This window comes from Atractosteus spatula, chromosome 3 (assembly GCF_055471065.1).
Source record: "Atractosteus spatula isolate fAtrSpa1 chromosome 3, fAtrSpa1.hap1, whole genome shotgun sequence".
NCBI classification, from domain to species: Eukaryota; Metazoa; Chordata; class Actinopteri; order Semionotiformes; family Lepisosteidae; genus Atractosteus; species Atractosteus spatula.
The window spans coordinates 8,084,162-8,108,609 of NC_142708.1; the positions used below are offsets into that span (position 1 = coordinate 8,084,162).

At 37.1% G+C, this 24,448-nt stretch overlaps 1 long non-coding RNA gene across 1 annotated transcript in view; it reads right to left on the bottom strand.

Annotated features, from left to right (window-relative positions):
- Positions 1-24,218, bottom strand: part of LOC148837337 (uncharacterized) — a 31,249-nt gene extending 7,031 nt beyond the window's left edge. Inside the window, exons 1-2 of the long non-coding RNA XR_016090800.1 lie at positions 24,130-24,218; positions 23,210-23,468 (exon numbers count right to left, since the gene is read on the bottom strand). This is a non-coding gene — a long non-coding RNA (uncharacterized LOC148837337). The remainder of the gene's footprint in view (positions 1-23,209; positions 23,469-24,129) is intronic.
- Between the last annotated feature and the right edge of the window lie 230 nt (positions 24,219-24,448).

A 24,448-nucleotide genomic window follows, 5' to 3' on the forward strand; every position in this document is an offset into this window, starting at 1 on the left:
AAGCAAGCTAGCAATGCTAATCACTGTGCCATCATGCCAACATTCTTTCTCCTTATATTTTTCATAGTTGATTTTTTAAACCATTTGGGCTGCTGCTCTTTCGCCTTTGATTTTCACAATTTTGGGCAAAATCTGTTTACAGAATATCTTTAAACTGTTAATTTATTTTCTGCATATATTGTCCTATCCAATTCAACTTCTCTCACGCTCTGTCCCATTTCTTCAAAGTGTGCTTTTCCTGAAATTGTTATATTTATTTGGATTAACACATACTGTAGAGTTTCAAAGTACACTACTTTAAAGCACACAATTATATTATGATTCTCACCCCTTTTCCTCACTCTGTGTGAAATACTAGATCAATACAACCATTTGCTATTTTATTTTGTGATTAATTTTTTCTTGTTTTTTTGGAAAAGAAAAAATTAACATCAAGCAACAGCATAAATTCCCCCATAATTAATTCCCCGGGGAACACACCCCTTCATCAAATTCCACTCTATCGCAAATGACCAGCCCTAGGAATCCCATGAAACCAGTTCAGCAACTACAGGATGGAAGAGGGACTAATTATGCTTTTATGTCTTTTACACTTGATCCTCAGAGACGTAACATATCTTTCCTGGCATCAAGAACCCAGAGTAGACAGCTCCATTTGTGCAACGCCAATAAAGGCAAGGGCCCACTGGCACCAGGCGGCTGCCAGCAAATCCAACAAGACACTCATTCAACAGTAACACCAAAGGGGGGGCAGGGAACACTCTGCTTCAGCACCATGTACAGTGGTGCAACAATATCCGAGCCTTCCCAGACCATATGAAGAACATAGCTTCCTGGGAACACTGAGTACACCTCAGAGAGTCAGTGATATGTCCTATGAATAAAATTAAAATGTATCGATTTTTCCAAATAGTGGAATGAGATGGCATACAAGTCTTAAATACTCAGAAGTCATGGGATCTTCCTCCTGTACCTGTAGTGTAATATCAGAGTAACTGGTAGCTTTAGGGATATAGAAATTAATGTCTGAAAAATAATTGATTCTGTTAATCATCTAATTTAACAGAATGTCTTATCAAAGCATTTTTCTAATTACTATTTTACACAATTACTAATAATTCTGTATACTGTATGTGCTGCAATTAAAAAAAAGACAATTCTATTAAACCGGGGAGCGTGACAATATTAGTGTTATACACTACTGTTACATACAGCATCTGATTTAGAGCTGTGGTGGCAACATGATGACAACATCCTGTCTCGACAATGTAATCATTGTATTTGACAGAATTGTCTGTAGCTACTACAGTACCTATACAGTGTGATTAGGACAGTAAAGCACTAACACTACTAATATTATTACTAATAATACAGGAGTTAATAATAATGCAGTAATACTGTAACAATTTGTCTGACAACCACATGCTGATGCGGTACTTCAAGGAAATTGCAATATTAACAATACTGTTGACAGTATTTCAGTTGTTTTGATTAGTTTACCGTCACTCCATGAAATTCAGAACAAAAACTTACGTTACATTTTAAAACGGTATCTAGGCTATGAATTTTATATGTTTATATAACATATGAACTATGTTAGATTTTCAAGAAATTTGATTATTACACTAAAAAAAATCAGATTAAATGAAGCAACAATTTTATTATTACACTTCCTTCATCTCACGCAACACAAGTGTGCCTATCAATCTTCTTTGGGCAGTGAAGCGCCAAATTCAGTATGCCGAAACAGAGCGCAGTATACCAGTTTGCTGACCGCAAATGTTTCTATGCACGCTCTAGAAGGCTGCATCAGTATATGGCTGTATAGGGCTGTTGACATAAAAAATGTAGACTGATAGAATGGCACTGGCTGAACCCCCTCAGAGATTAAGTTATTTGCTAAGATAGAGTTTTTCAACTACAGAACATAACAGCTGAACTAATAAAAACAGTTAAATATTAGAAATGTCTGGATTGTTTGCTGCTATCTTAAAGAGCTATATGGGACTCACCTGTGCGAACTTTCACAAGAGGTTCCATATTCTTCCAACTTCCATTTACTGCAGCATGTTAACAACCGACACTAAAGAAACAGCAAAGTCCACTTTTACTCTCACTTTATGTGCTGTAAGTTATTGACAACTGCATGCTCGATTTTACTATGACTCTGTCTCCGCCTAATTTTTCTGTACCTCTTTCAAGACACTCTTCTATTAAATAAACAGAAGATACATATATGGAGCCTCACACACAGCCCAGACCAGCCCTACTGTTAGTGAAAATGTAGTACATGTACTTGCTGTGATATGAAGGACACTGACAGAACAGAAGTAGCCTGTGGTGTGTATTTGCATATGTAATATGTCAGCAGGGGGTATGCAAATGAATTAAACAGCATTACATTCATAATTTTTAGACAAGGCTTAGCTGAAAATACCTTCAAGCATTACTTGAAAACGACTAAAGGTATCATAATCTACATTAGCTTCTGAACAATTTACAGAACAAGTAGATTTAATTTAGTAGTGTAAATAATGTGTATTAGAGTTCAGCAATTTTTGCAGAAAAAGAATGACAAAACATTTTTTTGAGCTGACAAAGCATCTTTATCACTGAAGTATATCTTTATTCATTCATCCATTTTTAGGTCCCTTCTCGTGGTGAGGGTCACAAATATCTGTCTACACATTTTTCATAATAAATGGTCAATAGTACTGTAAGAATATTACTAAAAAATAGAAGATACTGTACTGGTGGAAAGATGTATAGCTGTTTCTGACTGGCTTATTCACAGAACAGTAAACTAAGACACTCTGGTCGCTATAAAAAGATTACTTAACATACAGTAATTAAAACTATTTTTTATACTATTAAAACTGACAAAACTAAAAATATTATTTTAACAGATAATATTGTAAGTAAAAATGGCAAATCAATATTGAATGAATAACACCTAAAAAGAACAAATAAAATAATGCATGGGATTCCTTAATCTGTTAAAGCAAATGTACTGTAATGCCATATAATCTTATGCTTCCTAGGGGACAGTGATAAAATGTGTATCCTTTCATTTTCATGGAGAAGGAAATTCACAGAGGGTTACAAATTTACAAGAATGCTTCTGATAACACTGCTTCTCAGGGTTTCTCTTCCACTGTCAGCCTTGATACACATGGCAGAGACTTTCCAACATCTGGCTTTCATTATTGTATTACAATTCCATTTTATTTTTTAGCTACTTAATTATTGAATTTGTAAGCTTGTCACTTTGTTTTTCTTCCCCTGTCCAAATACACACAAATCTAAATCAAACGTTTTCTATCGATAGAAGCCAAACTGATAGAGGTCCAGTCATGTGGGTAACAAACTGTTCTCATTATATGACTCCTACTAAGTTGCCACACTCAGGTCAAGCTTACCAGCCCTCTTTTACTTTCTAGAGCACCAGCTCAACCATGTACAGTACTTTTTTTTGTTTTATTGAGCTATTGCCCCTCCCTCTTCCACAATCTGCAAATTGGGGGAAGTACAATACTGTATCAGCACAGAAATCTAACAACTGCACAATATACCTGGGTCACACCTCTGTATCCTGCTTTAACCTGAAGAGGCAAATAGGACTTTGACTGCTGTTTGGCACAAATTCACACAGACTGTGTTCTGTTTATGAACAGTGTTCCATTTCGGATCCTTTTCTGGTAATTATAAGCCAGATGCGTCATATCAGATGAGATGTCATCTGAAGAAGTGAGAGCAGAATCTGTTCTTTCATTCCGATCATGCCTTCCTCTCTTCCCCTCTTAACTCCCTGCTATGTGCGCAGTCACCCTAACCAGCCTGCTTGCACTTCTGTACAATCTCCCCTACAACAAGCAGAGATTTATTTTGACTAAACTCTTAGCCATCTGCTTCATCATTGAACATGAGAACTCATTAAAGCCAGCATAAGTCTAGTATTTCCAAAGATAGCTCTGTGAGGCTCAGCTCTCATCACCCCCTTGGTAAGAAACGTTTCGTATTCCAAGTACTTCCGTTCCTGGAATTATTCCGCATTTTCAGAAATGTTACCCATGAGAATCTATTTGTTTTTCAGAAGTGCTGCTTTTGAATTTTTAATGTCACTGGTGGATTATCCACCGGGTTTAATTTTAAAACAAAAAACTTTTTGAACACTGTTCTCCTTATTTCAATGCTTTGAAAGTGTACCACAATGTATCAGCTGAAATAAATTGCACTGCCCTTCAAAAAGTGTTCTTTTATTGTCATCATCCTTTTTCGGAATTCACATGTCATTTTGCCACATTTTTAGTACCCTTCTTAGATATAAACATTTTTGGTCATCTACTCTATATATGGGTTACAAATAACACTGGACATGAGAAGCACCAGAAGCAGACAGCCAGAAAGAAATAGCTCTAAGATTTGCAGAGTATGAGACATGGTACTGTTATTGATGTCTCGATTTGTACAGGAGAGTACAAGGCTACCCATGAATAAAAGCAGAAAGGTAAATACCGTCTTGCCACTTTCACTTTTACTGCCTATGCAGGGATGCACAGGGATGATAACAGAGGGTCTGACCGGATGTCTTTTTAATTACAGAAAGTCTCTTCTCATCAGTTCCAATGTGAGATAATGTTCAGTTAAAATGCTCTGTGGGGATCTGTAATGCTCTGTTTCTCTATGCTCCTGCAGGAGGTTAATTTATAATTTGTAAAAGGTCCATGTTGAAAGAAATATTAAAGTCATTCCATTGCCTCAGTAACTTTGAATAATTGGTCTTGTGACAGTCTGGCAGGCTATCAAGGTGAACCTACTGAGGGAAAATATACAGTAACTAAACTTCAAATACAAATCAGCAATCAGAAGGAACAACAAGAGCAAGTAGATGTCTTAAAATATTGTTTATCTTTCTAGACACAGTAACATTTCCTAATTCACAAGATTGTTATTGAAAATTAATTGTGCTCTGACACCTCTTTCCTTAAACTGTTAAGGAACAGATTCATAATATTTTAATGCAAGGAGCTATATGGCTTTTTCCTGTGAAACCTTAATACTCACTATCATTTGGAAAAACACAAGGAAATCATAATTAAATCAAAATGTATGATCATAATTAAGTTACTCAGGTGGGTAGCTGCGTCAGCATGCGTAGGCTGCAAAAGAACAAGTAATAGGTTTATTCCATGCTGAAAAAAAGAAGAAAGAGAACACAACGTTTCGGCCGTGGAGCCTTCTTCAGGTGTGACACCTGAAGAAGGCTCCACGGCCGAAACATTGTGTTCTCTTTCTTCTTTTTTTCAGCATGGAATAAACCTATTACTTGTTCCATAATTAAGTTATGTATAATAATAATTAAGTTCAGAATCATAATTAAGTTAACATTTGACTCATATACAGATTCATATAAATTCCTGATATCCATATACTGAAAGTAACATTTCTAAACCACAGTCAAGTATTGTACATTACTATCTAAATATGTTGATTCAGATGAAAGGACAAGGTCTGATTCCTCATATAAGTATGTTTGCTCAGCAAAATATTGGTTGTTTTCAATTTTATCATAAACAAGATAAAGATTTGTAGAAAATGAACCTTTTATTCTTAATATGCAATTTTGATCAACTAAACCTGCCATGAAATCAAAAAGCATACATTAGATATCCAGTGAGAACTGCTGTACTTTACAATGGAAAAACTGATGTTAAGAAAAACAGGAACCTCTATATCTTCAAATACCATTTTATCAATACGACACTATTACACTATTACTATTACAATTGTGATACTATCACAATTTCCCTTCTTTCCAATTGGTAACAATGCCTTTGTCACTATTTAATCATACAATTCATTAATATTTATTTCATAACTCTGCCCTAAAATAAAGTATTTCAGAGTTCTGCACTTCAGCAGGATTTAATTTCTGCTGCACAACATCAATTATTAAATTATATTGAAAGTGTTATTCTGTTTTGTATTTTAACAATTACCATGTAATAGAGGACTACTGCCTACAGTAATTCAATTTTGTTTTTACAAAATATGTGTTTTTTCAGCTTGTTATGGCCTCCCAAAGCATTCAGTTCAGAAGAAATATTCTTCTAAAGTGAAAAAAAGTTCAACAAGAGAAAGCATTAGAAGCCTAAAAATCCATGCATAAGCAAAACTGGCTAAAGTGGTCTTTGTGGGCTCTATTAGCATTGTCGTTAGCAGGGTGTTGTTGCCACAGCAGATACCAAGCCTTTGTTATCACACAGACACATGGCAGGACAGCAGCAGAAAAGCATGGAGATCATGTGACAAATACAAAAACAGGATGAAAGGTCATCCCATTGGCAACAGGGGGACAGTTGCTATTTAAATAAGACAGGACATATTTCTGAACAGGCCCAGCTTAAGCACTAAATACATCATTATTAAAGACCTTTTGGCCCTAATACCCAATCCATTTACCCTCATTTGTCACAGTGGAAGAATAATACGTGATATAGAACAACTATTCCTATTTGGGTCAAAGACATTCCACATTCTTTGTAGGATTCAGCTTTTTTTACAAGTAAATTGTAACAAAACAACATAAACAAAATTAGCACAATATATAATGAGCTCACAGTTCACACATCATTTCTGTCTTTCAGACAATATGGGGAAGCAATAAAAATATTAGAATTTATAGTTAAAAAGTATACTGAAATCAAGTGGTATTTTGTTAAAATTGTACTCTAGTAAAACATTGTTTAGAATATTGTTTAACATTTTAATAATCGCAATATACAAAGATATTACTGCATTGAAATCAATTCAGAGAACAGCAAACAGATACAGTCCAGGGCTTAAGGGAATGTCCTACACCGACAGGCTGAAAGAACAAGTACTGTAAAAACCTACGACAAGTACTGTAAAATTGTACAAGTAATGGAAATCTTTACAGGCACTGACAGAGCCAAATCAGGATATTACTTTAGAATGAACAGTGACAAACGAGAGCACAAGTGGAAACTATGTGCAAGTGCATTTACAACCAACAATAGGAGACTTTTCTTTATCCAAAATCGTGGGATGATACTGTCAGGTTATGTGGGGTCACGGATGAATAATCACTTCCAAGCCTTGTCACAGATTGTGGAAATGTGGAATTTGCCTCACTTTATTATATACTCCACAGGGTTTCCCACAGGCCAGGCAGGCAGGCTCCCTGGTCAAAAATCAAACAAAACATACACAAGGATCCATGTTGAAATACCGTTTCACACCAATACACCTCAAGATCGCTTGCTAGCCACAATGTATTAAATCACATAGCTAGGTTTGGAGATCAGGAGCAAATCTCACGGTCTAACGCCTTGGTCGGAAAATCTCCTGTTTCCACCTGGCCTAAGCCTTTTCCTGCTGGAAAACCCGTATACAGTATAACTAATATTTTTCCTTGTATACTTGTGCTCTTTACACAGTGTGAGCTCCACAGTTTCTTACAGAAGCGTGAGCATTATTACAGGAAGGATATAAAAAACTCATTGATCTCAAACCCTATAGGTTTACAGGTATCAGGCTTGTCCCAGGGGGTGGCTGCAGCTCTGGAAACCGAAGGTGCCCTGGGGGTATTTTGCCAGTTGTGTACCAACATTTGAGAGTGCTGGTAAGTCAATAGTACTATAAGGTTCAACACGTTCGCCAATTATTGTTGCTGTAGGAGGAGTAGGTCATTTGATGAAAGGCAAAGATTTCAGCCTGAGGATTTTTCTGTACGGTGTTTGCATGTTCTTTTTACCAAATGTTCACCCACAGTACAAACTCATGTGCTCAGCTTATTCGGCATCAACAAAACAAGGATTTGTTATGTGGAACTATGCTGCACAAGCATCTTGCTGAAAAACAGCATCCAGTTTCTGCCAGTTTCATACAGAAACCTGTACCAGTAGAGCTGATTTGGCATAAGCACCTAAGCCAGTGCTATTTAAAGATTAAGTACTACTGCCTTTGTCATAAGTTGATCTGCAAAGAACTTGAGTGGAATTCAAGAGAAATCGGACCCCTCTGTTCCTTGTCAGATTGCTTATTGTGGGCTTTCACAACAGATAACAACATAAACAGCTTTTTGGAAAAACCAAAGAGTTTTTCCAGTCACTCTAATTTCTTGCACAGGCTTAATTAAAAACTTTATGTTTTTCTATAACAGACATCTCCCCTTAAAATTAAATTTCTGCATACTGCCAGTTTATCCCGGGAAAGTAATACATTCAAGATTCAATTTTTCTTTAATTGAAAATTAAAGTTCAAATGCTGAATACAAGCTTGAGTTATTCACAACTTACATTCCTCTAATGTAAGGAGACAGTATTGGTTAATTTGGTTGTGAAATATATATTTTTCAACTAATATGAAAACAGACTATTATTAAATATGATAATTACTAAAATAAGCAATTTTAGTAATGAATGGACTAGTCACCTTAAAAAAAGGAAAACGATCTACAGCGCAACACATGCAGTTTTATAAAATGCCTCAGGTACCATGAAGCATCTGCAACATGCTCATTTTAATAGAACCTCCTGATTTAATTAAATGAGAGTTTCTACTTACACACAGTAAAAACAGCATACATTTTTTCCAGCTATTTCTTTTACTGAAAGAGGAATTTAAATCATAACAGTTTACAGGTTTTTACAGTATGATACCATTGAATTGTTTTTTATTTTGTTTCAGACTTTAACTGTGTAGCTTTATAATAACAGACTCCATTGTGGAATGCATTGCTCTAGCCATGCATTCTTATTGGTGGTTACCCAGCTTGCAGACCCAGTATCATAATGAAATGAAATTGATGGACACTGCAGACAATTAATTCCTAACAGCTTTATAGAAATTATCCCCTTTTAATACTACTGTTAGCAGGGTAATTGAGGAGGAGCTACTGTGCCATGCTGAGCTTAAAGGGAAATTATGCAGCTCAGCTTCTCAGCTAAACCACCTTTGGGTCTGAAATGTGCAGAGATACTGCTACTAATTCCAGTTCTGTTTGTTCCAAGTCTTCACATTCTTGCAAGCCAAACTAGGCGTATTACCTAGCAATACAGGTAAGGACCACAATTTTACTGAATTCTAAAGTACAAGCAATGCCGAGTTCCTACCATATCTGTTTAATTTAATGCATTTAATGCTTTTTTTTTCTTTCACACCGGATATATGATGATGGACAATAGATAATGCCTTAAAATGTTTTTTTTCTGGAGGATCATCACAGGCAGGACATTTTCAATACACTGGAGCAAATCTGATAGACACAAATTGCTTAGAAGGCTGGATCTCTGACATCTACAGTATATGAGCACTTTTTCAGAGACCTAAGCAATGGAAAGGGTACAATGGCAGGAGCTCTCTTATTGATGTCAAACTAGAGAGAGAGCTCCTTGATACAGTTTCAGTATTAAATTCGTCCTAAGAGTGGAGTGTCTGATAGTTCTGTCAGTCTAGGCTTCTGTGATCTCTCAGTCTGAGAGGACCTAATCCTGCCTGCCTGCAGCTCTCTCCTCTGGCCTGTGTTAAACAACACTGGGGTATAAGCTCTCCCTTTGAATGCGGTCTCTGATGCCCAATTATTCATGGAGGTTTTAGCTTTGGTGAGGAAGGAGAACACACTACAAATCAGAAGCAGCACATAATTGTTAGTTGCCACTAAAAGGTAGACTTACACTAGCTATAATAAACTCTGCCATCAGATTTCAAGTTGGGGTCCACACACTGAATCACAAGGAAACCGAACCAGCCAGTGAAAATCCACACAAACAAGGGGAGAACATGCCAATTCCACAAAGAAAGCACCCCAGTCCAAAACTGAACACTGTGCTATTGTGTTGTCTGACTGCAAAGCATCATTTATATCTCATACAGAACAGTACATGAAAAGATAACTCACTAGAGACAAAGGAAAGGATACTAGACCTTTAAAGAGTTAAATGGGACTTAAAACACTTAAGACATTTCATATATTAAAGGCACATGGAAACAAGAAGGATTGCATATCATATATCTTTGATAACTCATTTGTTTTTAAATACAAAAAAACACTGAACCCTGTGTCTGCCTCTATTTTCCAACTAGTAAAATCTTGCCTTCAAACAGACTTGCTCACCTGGTAAGATTGAAACCACCTGCCAAACATCAAGATTCCCTTGATGTTAAGGCAGAAAACAGAAATCATTTTAGAAAAAAATACCAAATATGAGGAGTTCTGTAATATAATATATAAATGTCATTTCTCTAACAGTTCCCATCTTTTCTCAATTTGATGACTTACATGTATACTCAGAGGTTTTTTTATAGTGGTTGAGATGTGTGCTCTTACTGGCAATAATAACACGTTCACAAGAACGGAACAAACAGAAATATGTTGTGTAGCTTCACCCCCTAAACAAGTGCAAGTGCAAGAACTGAAGCCAGCTCAGAACATGATCATCAATTAGTCAGCCATACTGTGTGGAGCCATAGTATGTGGAGATGGCTGTCAAAAATGTTGTACCATTAAATTCAAAACGCTATTTTGGGTTCCTGAAAACAATTTCCAAATAGAGAAAAGGAATCACTTCAAGCTTGCCAGAAGCCCTCACTCACCCTTCTGTACCTTCTGTCTGTCTTTCCCATGCCTGTCTCAGCTCGGTCTAGATCAGTCTCGGGGCTCAGAGATTGCAGCATTAATGAGCGAGGACAAACATGTTAAAACCACAATTGCTTTATCGGTTCCTGAAGTCAACCCACCATTGTCTCACCTGAGCTGGGAGCAGTTCACAGCCTGTGGTTGCCACGGGAAACCCTTGCATATTTCCTGAGCCTGTGAGGACCAGATGAGGCTCTTCACCACTGTCTATTCACCACTTTCCCTTCGAATCAGGCACCCAATCATCCAATCAGCCCTCCAATTAGGCACCACTTTCAGGCCACGAAATCTCACTGGCTCAGTGCTCTGACATTGAGCTGCCCAGGGCAGTGCAGTCTCCAGCCTGCTTTGAGAAAACTGTTTTCGCGAAACCATGGATCTTAGAGACTTCTGCTTCCTGATTATCGCCAGCTGTCAACACTGATCCAGTGACGTGTGTTCCCCGTCAGCCTCGACTCTCCAGGCCCTGCCTGTCAGCCTCGGCTTGCCATACCTTTCCTGTCGGCCTCGACTGGCCAGGCTCTTGCTGTCACCCCCGACTCGTCGGGTTTTCCCTTTGAGCCTCGACTTGCCACCAGGCTCTCCCCGTCAGTCCTTTTTGTCCGTCAGCCTGCTTCCCAGCCCGTCTGCGTCTGCCAGCCAGCTTTGCTTCTCTCACACTTCGGCTCTTCCGAAGCTTCATGGAGAAACCCAGGTCCTGCAGTTAGATCCCAGTCTGTCTTTTCCCCCATGGCAGTGCGCAGCAACCGGTTGTGGAGTAACAACCCATTGACCCAGTAAAGTCAAAGTAACAGGATGATGTGGGAATAATTTACAGAGATTTTGATCTGTATGAAATTCTAGAAGGTATTGTAAGCTGGTAGGTTTATAGAAGAAGACAGAAAGCATATTTTCATAGGTTACAGCATTATCAGAGTCTGACTCTGAAACCAGCTAGACCATTATGTTTGTTAATTCACAGTTATTAACAAAAATGAAAAAGAAAAGTAGCCATAGTTTTACTGTCTAAATTTAATCTTTGTACATTTATTTCATTAGTCTCATTGATGATGAACATATTCACATTTCTTGCCTAATGACACAGATAATAGTGACATACGATCATTTCAATCAGCTCTGCCTGTCATAATACTATCTACCAACATTTCCAGCACATGAGGGGGTGAAATATGGGCATGCTGACCTGAGTCAGGTTTATGAGGAATTGGAGACAGCAGGCCTGTTATCTCTCGAGACTGACCTAAAATTTGCAGATTTATCTCATTTCAAAAAAGATCTGTGAGTAGTACAGTACAAATAGATAGTGATTCAGCAGATTATTTTTTCAATTTTATCATAACTGTAATTCATGGCAAAGATGTCTATGTTTGATTAAAAAAAAAAACTTTCAGCATAACACATTCAATACCTTCAATTCAGTACAACAGCTCAGTCAATTTGGACCACACATCATGTATAAAAAATAATCCATAATTAATTTTTGCAAAATTTCTTTCAAGCAGGAGAATACTTAGACACTGCATCACCACTGTCACATGGTGTTATAGATTTATTTTTTTATTCCTGATAATCAAGAAAGTTCTCTTTGGACTATTTCTCTCTTCAAGCATACAGGTAGGTAGTAATGTAAAAATGGTAAGCATCACATCACTTCAAATAAGGTAGCCAGGATTGGTATATACAGAATATTTCTACAGAGAACTGCAAAGTTAAAGTGAGGAACAACCTTGATTGAACTTTAATCAAGTCTAAGTAACCCTATGCTCACGTTACTTATTTGCCATATCTGTCATCAAATGCAATAAAAAAACCCTTCTTAGCCACCTAAAAATCTGTTGGAAATTTCACACTGTAATTATTGTATTAAAGAAACAGCTATAATATTCAGAACTGCTTTTTTAGCAACTGTGAAAACTGTCTTTCACAAAATTAATTTAAGCCAATAAGAAATTCCATCTCACATTACAGTTGATTTTAACAGTACACAAAGCATTGGACACAGCTGTTCTTAAAAAATGTGTTTTTGGAAATATTTTGAAAAGCATTCTAGTTTCAAACACGGTACAAAATGGCACATTTTTTTCTGTTGAAGCATGACCTTATACGGATCTACAGAAAATCTGTATAGACAACTAAAAGGTTTCTTTACAGGATTTTTCTGTAGGACCTACACATTATTTGTATAAGGTTTTACACTGATGAGCCCATTCAGCAAATATTTCTATCTTCCCAAAATGCCTCTTGCAAACAAGAAGGGGATCTGACCTCTTGTGTGCCTCTTGCAGCTTCTAAAAGCCGTTGTATTGAGGTCAATTATTTTTGTTCTAATGAGGTGATTATTTTTTTAAATAGTCTGTCATAACAGCAAATAGTCAGATATAATGACATGAACTCCTCACTGAGATAAGGAACATTTCTGTCCACTATTGCTTTGGTACAGTATGAACACTAGACAAATCTGACCATTGCCCCACTCTTCAGTCTCTTGTCATGTATTTTTAGAGACAAATGAGTGCTGTTCAATACATAGAGGAACCTCAGCTAGAAACTGAATTGATTGTTTCATGCATTTTTCAACAGCATCAACTGCTACCAACTTTGATAGGCTTTTGTTTTTTGTTACTCTGGAATAGCAAACTCCACACAGATAACACCCGAGGTCCAGAACTGAACCCAGGGCCTGGAAGGCAAAACTTCTGGAGATACTTGGTATAGAAGCAGGGCAGCACAGTGGCATAGTGGTCAGCACTGCTTCCTTGCAGCACTGGGACCCTGAGTTCAATTCCAGACCCCCGGGTGTTATCTGTGTGAAGTTTGAAGTTTGTATGTTCTCTCCACGTTTGCATGGGCATCCTCTTCCTCGAGGTGCTCCAGTTTCCTCCCACAGTTCAAAGGCATACTGGAGGGCTAACTGGCTTCTGGGAAAAGTGACCCTGTTTTGGATAAAGCAGTTTAAAATAGATGGATGGAGGTATGGAAAGATGGAAGATCATGTCTCGGAACTGCAAACTGCTAGAGATCTCCCTACATTAGATGGAGGCTTTTCACTCTGTTCTGAGATTGACATTCAGTTAATGAATGAAACAAAAATGAAAGATTGAGTTGTCATCATATTCTTTTTCAAAGTGCATTCATTACAATAGGCAGCAGTGGGGCACTGTCACTACAGCTCTGAACTCATAACAGGAGGGTTGATGTTCTAGGTGGGTCACTATTGCTGTACACTTGAGCAAGATATCTCACTTAAACTGCCTCAGAGAAACGCACAGCATCATACAGTATATGGTTACAAATGTTAGTTGTTTTGGAAGAAAGCCAAATGGGATAATATCTTACTAAATTTGTTTAGTGTACTGTAATTTGGGTTTAAAATGATCTCTTATTTCTTATGTTTAACTGTCTACAGAAGGAAAATCTATATTCCGACTTCTTTGTAGTTTTGGACAACTGGTAAAAGCCAGTCCAATCAGAGTTTAGAATGAGAGCTTTCTTTTACTGCCAGTGTACAAGTATGTAGCTCTAGGGATTTTGGAATGTAAGGAACATTGAAGTGTAACAATGGAGTGCTGTATGACTGGCACGCACTGAAGAGGTTTGACTGGGGAACAACATTAGCTGCACAGGAAGAAGTAGAGGTTAATTTCATGCTGGAGAGCAGAGCGAATAAAGAAAAAACAAGTTTGGTATCCATGAAGAAGCCTCAACAGCCGAAGACTTGCGTTTTCTTCTCTTTCTCCTTTCCAGCCCACTTGTATACTGTACAGTATTTGCAGGTGCATTCATGAACTTGGTACATGAGGATTCTTCTGTTTTTTCTTGAGAATGGTGCACTGTGGAAAACTGTGCATTAAATTCAGAACTTTCTATTCAAACGTTGTAATGGGTCAGATAGCCTCCTCTTCTGATTTTCTTCTTGATTGTAACCTTTCTTGTTCTTATGTACAGTATTATAATAGGTAACCAATAACAAAGTTAATTAGTAAGTACATAGTATAAAAGTGATTTATTAATTTCATCCCCTATGATCCCAAAGCAATTTACTATAGGCCACAAAGTGCCACTTCCTCCACTTTGAGTGCAGAACACACCTACAGTAATTGGCCTGCAGCCCCAGTACACTGCACATTAAGGAGATAATATTAGAAACTGCTTCAGCAATTGAACAGAGCAGGAACCTTAGGCAGCACAAAGTGGAATTTGGAGTTATCCCCCCTTTCTTTCTAAAAGTAAAATGGGATCTTTAACAACCAAGTAAACCTGACCTTGGATTCATGTCTCACCTGAAGAACAGATTCAATATCAGGGCATTGGAATAGAAATTCTGGTACAGGGGAAATAATGTCAACTACTGGTCCAACAACACACTTACAGCATCCACCTAATTTTCCTAAGAGGGAAAGCACTTTGGGATTCTTTAGGATACAGAACAATATTTAAGTTCTTTATTCGTAGTTATACATTACATTAATTTCTGCAAACTCTTGTTTTAAACAAATCTAAAATTAAAGTGCAAACCTACAGAAGAGTAAACAGTACACAGACAAACAATTTACATTTGCACGTGTTGACATTATACATAGAATTTCATATAGTATTATCTTTCAAATGGACAATAATATGTATATTTTGAAAAAAAATCAAACACAGAAACTTTTTGTGAAATATATTTCTCATGTATTGTTGCTTTATAGGAAGGCAGAAACATAACTTAACACAACCTAATGAACACATCCAAGTTATACCATGTATAACCTTATAACTGCTGATACAAGTGATTGCAAAGTCCCTACAGCAAAACAATTAAATTTAATGGCAACAGAACTAGGTAAGTTCTCTAAACCCCCCAAAAAGTAAAAAGAACACAAATATCTATATATTTATAGATATTTATATTTAAATATATTATAGATATATATATTTAAACTCAGTGCAACCAGAAGGATAATAACTAAAAAGTAATACCATCACAAGGTTTTGCTTGCATAGAGTTATCGTACACATTGCTTTAACGATAGCTATAAACTCGTACAAATACTTAATGACTGGTTTGAACTTAAGGTTATTGAATATCTGGAAATTTAGCTTCTTACCTCTTCGTGGATGACATGTTTAAAGTCAATCTGCTGTAGAGTACTGTAGTTTTCCTTAATGTTCACTGCTACTGTCCCTGTAACATTCTGGCTCTCGCAAAAAGTGTATTAGTCTAACCAGAATTAACCTCATGTGCCACAGTGCCATTTCATAGGCTGTCAGCACCACTCATAATATGACGAACTGCTCCTCAGCCAGCCCTCGTAAATACACTCCAAACAGGAATAGGTCCACAAATAGCTCTGTCTCTTCCAGACCGTCTTAGCTATTCCAGGAAAAGGCACAGAGCAGTTTCTGTTGCCTCGTAGCCATCGTCCATTCGCCTTGTGTACATCACTCCTTAGCCCTGAAGGACATCATGCGCCACCAACCAACCAACATCCCAAAGTTAACACTCATCCATACCTCACTACTGTCCCTTATTGCAAACCCTTTTGAATGAACATACTCTACTACCTCTTTTATCTAAAAAAAACATACTGTAATACCTTAATCTATTAAAATCTCTGTCCATGCCTTTTAAACCACTCTGCACAGAAAACAAAAACTTTAACAATGTATAATAAAACAGAAACTTAAAAGCTACTGTATAGGCAGTTTTTACATCGTTCATCATTCTGTGAAAAGAACCCTAGAAACCCCATTCGACACACCCTCATCTAATTTTTACATAAAACAATAAAACAGGGTAATCTCTCACACTCTTCCTTTTTTGTCTACATGTTTCAAATCTCCATTTTAGTTCTTTCTCATTTTGCATTCCAAAAGAAAACCTTTCAAATTCTGCCAGATCACCACTCTTGTGAGAATGACCCTGCATATACAGTACAAGTGATGCCACGTTGTCCATACAGTGCAATGCACTTGCCTGTTTATTCCCCACTTCCATTTCTGATCTGAAACTTTTCAGTAAAGGTTCTGTACAGCACACAAACAGTGTATTCAAACAATGTATTCTCACTGACTCTGCCAGCACCCCATTCACCAGAAATGTGCTCAGAATTCCCCTTGTACAGCAAGCCTACCCATGCTAAATCTACTGGTGAAGGAATAGATCATACAGTACGCTTGTTTAAACTCTAAATTTACTAATGCCTACTGACTATTTCCGTCTCTTGCAAAACAGATAGCTTCTCTTACTCTGTCCTGGCAGTGCACAAGTCTGATCAAGGAGGTTTATTCCCCCCAAACCTTTTTTTTTATTATTAAAGATAAACCTTACTTAAAATTTGTGTTCAACAAGCAAACCAGACTCCAATTTTTTATATTGCAAAACACTTTCCTTTTCACTCTCCTTAAAATCCCCACACGTCCTATAAAACTCCACTGACAGAGTTGAGCTTACTTCAACTTAAAGGTCTTCATCGCTTTTCCCTTCTTCTTTTCTCCACGTGAGAACCCTCTTTGCTCATGCCCTTTCCTCAACGCATTCTTCACACCTCTTATTTCTTCTATAAATTCCAACACCAGTGACACAGTTTTCTTGCAACCTTTCCTTTGGCACGCCGTCGCATTCTTATTGGTGTTTACCCACTCCTACTGTAAAGCTTGTGATGCAAAAAAATCCTTCAGTGTCTGCCAGTCCATGTATTTTTTAAAATAAATTAAAATATTTACTCACCACCTTGTCCTCCAAAGGCTCAGCATTTAGCTTTTAGCGTCCACTTCCAATCTTAACTCCTACCTCAAACCATGATCTTAAACATAAACAATCTAAAAAGATCATAATGATCACACTACTCCCCTTACATGCTGATAATCTACTAAAAATTGAATCTATCCTTGAAGTGTTGAATGTGTTTCCCATTGTCTTTTACCAAGGTAAACCCAATGGTTGCACATTTTAAAGGAATCATGTAAGCTAACATCCTCCAAAATATTTTTTAAAACCATTGCAAACTTATCCCATCTATTCTTCTCCAATACGCTTATTAGTGGAAGGAATCCGGAGACGATTAAAATTGCCACCCATGACTAACCTTCCCTTACCTAGGAAATTCTCTCTGTACTCCCCAAACACAAATATCTTTTCAAATTTCGGTCACCTCTACAGGGGTATTCCTTCAGAAAAGTAACACCCTTCCCCAGATATGTCCCACTTACATTGTAGTAGTCTTTCACAAGTATTCAGTGTACTGTTTTGCTACCAAGCCCTTATTTCTAACTAATATGGTGACCCAGTCCACTCTGTTTTCAATGAAACCAGTCCAAACTGAGGGTCCCTTTCTCCACAAATTTTCTCAATCCTTATATAGTAGGGTCTCAACAGATAAGAAACAATCACTTTATTGGCCATATACAATTTCTTGTATTGGGAATTTGTCTTACAACCTTCAAAGTAGCAATAAAACAGACTAGGATTGTGAAACAAATTTATTAGTGAGTGAGCTTCTGCTTGCTCCATGCCCAAGTACCCAATACCCAGCATCCCCATCTCAACAAGGTCTTGTTTTTAGATTTTTATACTTATTTTTATGTTGTACTCTCCCAGTGCTCACTGACAGTTTTGATGCCTGTTTTAGTACAGTGTGGCATGCTCACCACGAATGCAGAGACAGAAAGTACAGGCATTCACTGGATGTAAGTATTTATTTTAACTGATTACTGTACGTTTATGCTCATTGCTGTTTCTTTAAATTGTACAATGTTATTTTTTAACTTAAAGCCAATAGTACTTTAATTATCATACAAGGGAGGGTTACTTTTAACTATAACTACTGTCATACATTATGCATGGTATTGGGGGAAAGTTCTGAATCAGCTAAATCTACTCTTACTCAGAACCACTTTCTACACCTTAATCACAGCTAAAATGGTCTCCATTACTTCTAGGCAACCAGACCTATCCACCATTTATACTGTATACAATACATAACTGCAAGCATGCTGGGATGTTATTGAATGAACCACACCTATTTTCATGTCCCTCATTCAGGTGTTTTTTTCTATTGTTCTTGATATGCTATATATGTATACTGTATAGCGTTGAGTATTTCAAATTGTCTAAGATTCTGATGGTGTTAAAAATAGTTAACATAAGGTAGTCAATAATACTACTTATACTTCATCAGTACAGTACTTGCAAAAGCATGGATATTATACAGTGAATCAAGTTTTTTTTTATTAAAATCATATTAGTACAGTTATTCCTGCTTCTTTATAGAATATACATTCAGCTTTCTTGAAAAGGTATTTAGGTATTTAAATATAATTAAATCCTGTCTGTTACAAATTAACAAAGCAGTAGATTTCCAGGGAGATTATACAAAGATTATCAATTTCCAAAAAGCTGTAAGTGCTATTTAATTATTAATGGGTCTGATTTAAAAGTACAATGTACAATGAACCAACACAAGATGATCATTTTGTTTGACTAAAATTGCACTGCTGACACATATTGAATATGCTGCCCATTATTCTTCCTTTTTCCAAAGGGTTAATTACAATAAATGCAGCAATTTGTCTCAGATAGAGATAAATTAAAATAAAATCTTGCATTTCTTGTGTGCAATTAAAATTATCTAGAGGTGTTTATCTCCTTGTCCAAATTACCTCCAACTTTTCAACTCTGGAGAAATGTACAGCTACATTTAAACTCAACAAATTAGTTGTCAGTAAAGAAAACAAAATTGCATGTACTGTAAAGGTGCAAGATGGAAATCTGCAAAAACATTTTTCCTGGAGACTAATGTTTGATAGTCAGACTGAAACTCATTCATTTATGCAAAACTAATTTAAATCATCAAGCATCCCTGTCACTTCTATGAAAACATTTTGCCTTAAATAAAGCAATCTGAATGGTTAAAGGTCAGTACAATGATCTATTCTCTCTCCTGTGATAGTCTTCCATGAACCGATGTTGCCCCTGTTGCCAGGCTGGCCTTAGAACTAATTTCTAATCATTAAATACAACCTTTCCACATGACATTCCACAATAAAGCAAAGTGCTTTGATTCAGAAGAGAATTAAGAGAGGAAACAGATTACCGACTCAGCTTTCTATGAGAATACAACACTGGTTATTAGACATGTAGTTCAATGTTCCATTAAAACTGAATTAAGGATCCATGTGGGAATAATGTAAGTGCTCTGCAGTGACATGAGCAGAGTCGTCAGCACTAAAGTTAAGGCTGTTGTTTACAGACTCCTGAGTAGCCCATCACTACTGCGCAGTACAGGCTGACCCCTGCAGTCCAACTCTGCAGATCTGAGCTTGGGTTAAGCCATTAGTCAACTGTGATGAGGACCCAAATGGCAGCACAGAATTGTCTTCAGGAATGAAACAGAGAGGGGTACAGGACATGCAGTAAGGCAAAGTAATTTACTCTTGCCAAACAAAGTACAGCATGATACTAATTACATAAGAGTGTACGTGTTCTAAATGCAAAGAGTGGTCTCAGAAAGAAAGTGTAAAATATTAATGCAGTACATGTAAAATATTGGAAATTGAGGGTACAGAAGAAAGAGGAAAATTAAGATAACTGTGCTTATTTCAGAATAAGTTAAAATTTACTTTAACTAATATATCTTATAAATGACTTGCAAAATCCTATTGAAGATATCGCCACACTAACAGTGTAAAGTGAAACGTGTAACAATACATACAGTGGTCTGAGAAAACTCTCATTGAATAACTAGATAATCCACCGATACAGCACTGAACTGGAAGAAATTAGTCTGCTCACAGCTAACTGGCTTTCTAGTGTATCTTCTTCATGGGTATGTCTGAATGTCACTGATTTTAATGTATTTACGTTTTTAGATTTGGCAGCTTTGGGAGAACAGAGAAATCCTAAGGTTTTTGATGCCCCAGCTCTGTTTTGATTGTCTAAAACATGGGGAGTTTAACCGTTCATTTCCCAAACTTTTCTGGACCTGAAAAAAAATGAATCAGAATTAAAAAGCTGATTTCAGGACTGAAATAAAACAGCTTGTTTCACACTTTTCTTTACCCTTCTATGGTTTGCTCTAGTGAGGATCCTGCAAAGGAAAAAAAAAGTGGTTTCTACACTACTAACTGCCTGTGAGTAATAAGATATACAGTACTATCAGACAGCTTTCTATGAATAACTGAAGTTAAAAAGAGCATACATTCTGATCATGCTCTAATGTCTTTACCACAATTCCCACTGCAATATAAAATTATATTATATGTTATTTTATGCATTCCAATTAACCAGACTGGTTAGTTTCTTTTGCTGTTTCTCTTCCAAAGAGGTTGTATTACATCTCTTTTTTTGTCACACTCAGAAAGAATAATTTCACCCAGCTATGACATACCACACATCGATGATATAGAAATCATACAGTTCATGCTTACTGTAAACATAATATTATGCCTTATTTCATTCACTGGTTAATCCATTAGTTTTCCAGTACTTTTACAATGGAAACAATGATATTACATATTTGCCTACAGTATGACATAGCAGACAGTTATTATATGGAATTTTGCATACAGTATCACTGCTGTAAATGCATTACTGTACAATGCCTTTTTACAAGTTAATCCTATGGTTTTCCATTGCTTTTACACCTGAAATTTAAGACTGAATCCAGGAGGCTCATCTCTCCACAAAGTGTACAGTATAACTAGGCACATTCTCAGGAGTCTTTCAAGACACTGTTAGTTGGGACTGGCCAAATGGCCTCTTCTTGTTTGTAACTTTATACTCTTAAAGACAGCATTGATAAGCACTGTTCTTGTATTGATAGAGCTCACTTTATTGAAGCTACTATTTCACAATATCCTCTTTTTAGCACTGCATAATAAGACCTTTTTAGAAAAAACAACAAAAAAATGCGTGAAAACTGAAATGTTTGAGATGAATGTGATTCAGTAGGATAACAGCGTACTATGTTTAAAATATAGCATCATGACTTTTGTTTTATGCATAGATTACATGTATATCGGGAATGCCTCCTTTGTGGTCACCGTTCATTAAATTAAGGTATGTTTTGAGTTTTTTAGAGGACTACAAATACCGAATACAATTGTCTAAAAAATTCCACTAAATCTCTTATTGGATAGCAACACAGACACAGTAGTGTCTAGTAGCACAATCATTGGACAAAGAGTTCAAGTTTTGCTTTTACCATACAATTACACACACAACACCCTTTCACTCGTTCTGGTGTTTAAAGATGCTTAAAGTAAAATGAACTGGAACGGAACTACCATACTCTTAACCATTAATTACAACATCAATTGTACTGCTAATGCTGCTGTTCTGTGTTCTGCAGAGAGCTGTGTGCAGCATTTAAACTTGAGTAAATATTTGTGAATTTATGCCCAGTATAGTCAACACAAAAAGCTAAAGCTGCAATCAAACCTTTAATGTTACAATTTGGCCTATTATCTTTTACTATATAAAAAGAGACACGTTCCGAGACACCCAGGGAAACAAGTTTTGAAAAATAAAGTCAGAACTTTTATTGCCGACAAGTGCGATGGAAATGGTGGCCTTGATACGTGTTCCACGCAGATACTGTAATTACTAGTGAACACCGTGTAAACGGTAGTCAGAGCTCGTGTTGGAAATTTTTGCCGGCTGGAAGCGATTCCAGTGAACAATTGTGTGTCAGTAGTGCACAGGGAAATAGCTGCACAGAAATCTCACAATAACAGGGATTGAGGGGGCTGATCCTCTAGTCAATCTGCTATTACACAACAGTCTTATGAATGCACAGACATGCACGCACTAAAGTGGTTTATCCAGATGATCTGTCTTGGCTAAGCTAAACAGAGACATCCCCATTTTTTTTTAAACAGATTTGCTTGTATGACGTTCCTCCGGGGTTTTCTCAGAATGCATCATACATTGTAAGACAAAACATACAGCTAGTCATTCTCTCTCAAAACCCTAGCCAAATATATGATTCGTTATTAACTTAATATTGGTTTGTTTGGGTTTTTTTTAGGAAGACGAATTCATAACCTGAGGTTAAATGCATCGCTTCATTAATTCTCATAACATTGGTAACAATAAAAGCACAGGGGATTCGAAAAAAACAAGTGAACTCAACTAGCAGGGTCGCATTAATGTACAGTAAATCAGACGGAGGGGGTTAAAATAAATACGGGAAGGAAGAGCATCCTCATTTCCAGACGATCGCTGCTCTTTAGCCCTGACTGAACTTTCAGTTTACGGTGCAACAATGTAATTTACTGTACCAAGTTGAGACTTTTCCACAGCTTTAGCTCGGCATTACTCGAGCAGAGCAAGGTGCGCTGGTAAACACGGTACTGTACATGTACTCATTCTTTTAAGAGTTCATGACTGTGCACACGCAGGTTATAGGTGTTCCCCAGATAAGGTTATAGAATATATACGTGAAAATAACTGCCTTATGTGTTTAAGGTGCAGCAGTCCATCATCCTCCTCTAACAGATATAAGTCATCTATAGAACTTCTTTCTAAATCGATTATAAAGCGAGATTTGAAAGCAATTTGCCTACCTGTTCAATTCGACCGACGAGACGTCATAATATTTTACAATCCTCTTCAATAACTACATTTCCAGGTTTTCATCCGAATTAGCACGGTCCATGACATGGGAGAAAAAAAAAACTGTAAGCGTCAAAAAGGTTATTTTAAAAACCATGAGTTCTTCCGTCAATTTATCACAACAAATCTGATCTTCGTCTTTTCGGGCGTGTTAACGGTTGAGTCGGAGACTGTAAACAGCAGGATTGGCGTTCTAATTCACAATTTCGGCTGTGAAGAAACAAGGAGAAAATGGGAAGGAGAATAAGGGAGAGCCTCAACTCTAAATTGTAAGGAGACTAATTAGTTATGTTATAAAGCTAGGAGCAATGTAATACGGAATTCACCAGTTGTTGTTTTTCCCCCTATGCGGCTGTCACACTGCTTCAGATGAACAGGCACAGTGAACAGCATCTATTTTTAAGTTTCGATCCGTACGGCTCATTAAGTCTTATTTCTTCTCTGTCTTAACAGCTCGTAACCCCGGTATTCCACACAGCCTGCCCTTTTGACCGATAAAGTATTTAAACCATAGAGGCTGTATACTGCTTGTGTACATTTATGGACGCACTGCATTCAGAAACGTGTCCAAAGACAGTCAGTTACGCCGCAGTTTTGCATATGGTCTTTCAACTTTCTTGAAGCCATTCACATTGTATTGAAGAAAATGCCATCATGCGTTACAAATACACCAAAAAAATGTAATTGCATTCGATACTGGAGATATTTCGATTATTCACTCTCTAGTACACAAGTTATCGAACAAGCAGGAGGAAGGCAACGCTGCGTACTGTATCTTAGGAAGAGCTCCCACATCAGTTCACAACTTCTTCAATGTTGTCATCGATTTTTATAAAGAATTAAAGAGGTCCTCAAAGATATATCCGCTTACCAAAAGTTCTGAGCAGTACGACAGGGCGCAGAACAGCAAGGACCGAGGCATTGTATCACGACTGCCCCTCTCATTCTCGCAGGGACAGTATTGTCTGCAAAATAACTCCATCTGACCTCCCGCGGGGCCTCCTTCCCTTCCCATTGGACAATCCACCGTGAATTTCCAGAGGTGGATGATCCTGATGACGTCCGATTGGCGAGTATCGAGTATATGGATGTCTTACCCCCCCTAAAAAAACTTCTGTATAACAGGTGAAGTTCAGGGGAAATGGTGTAGCTACTGTATGAATTGTAATGTTCACTGATATCACAGAATG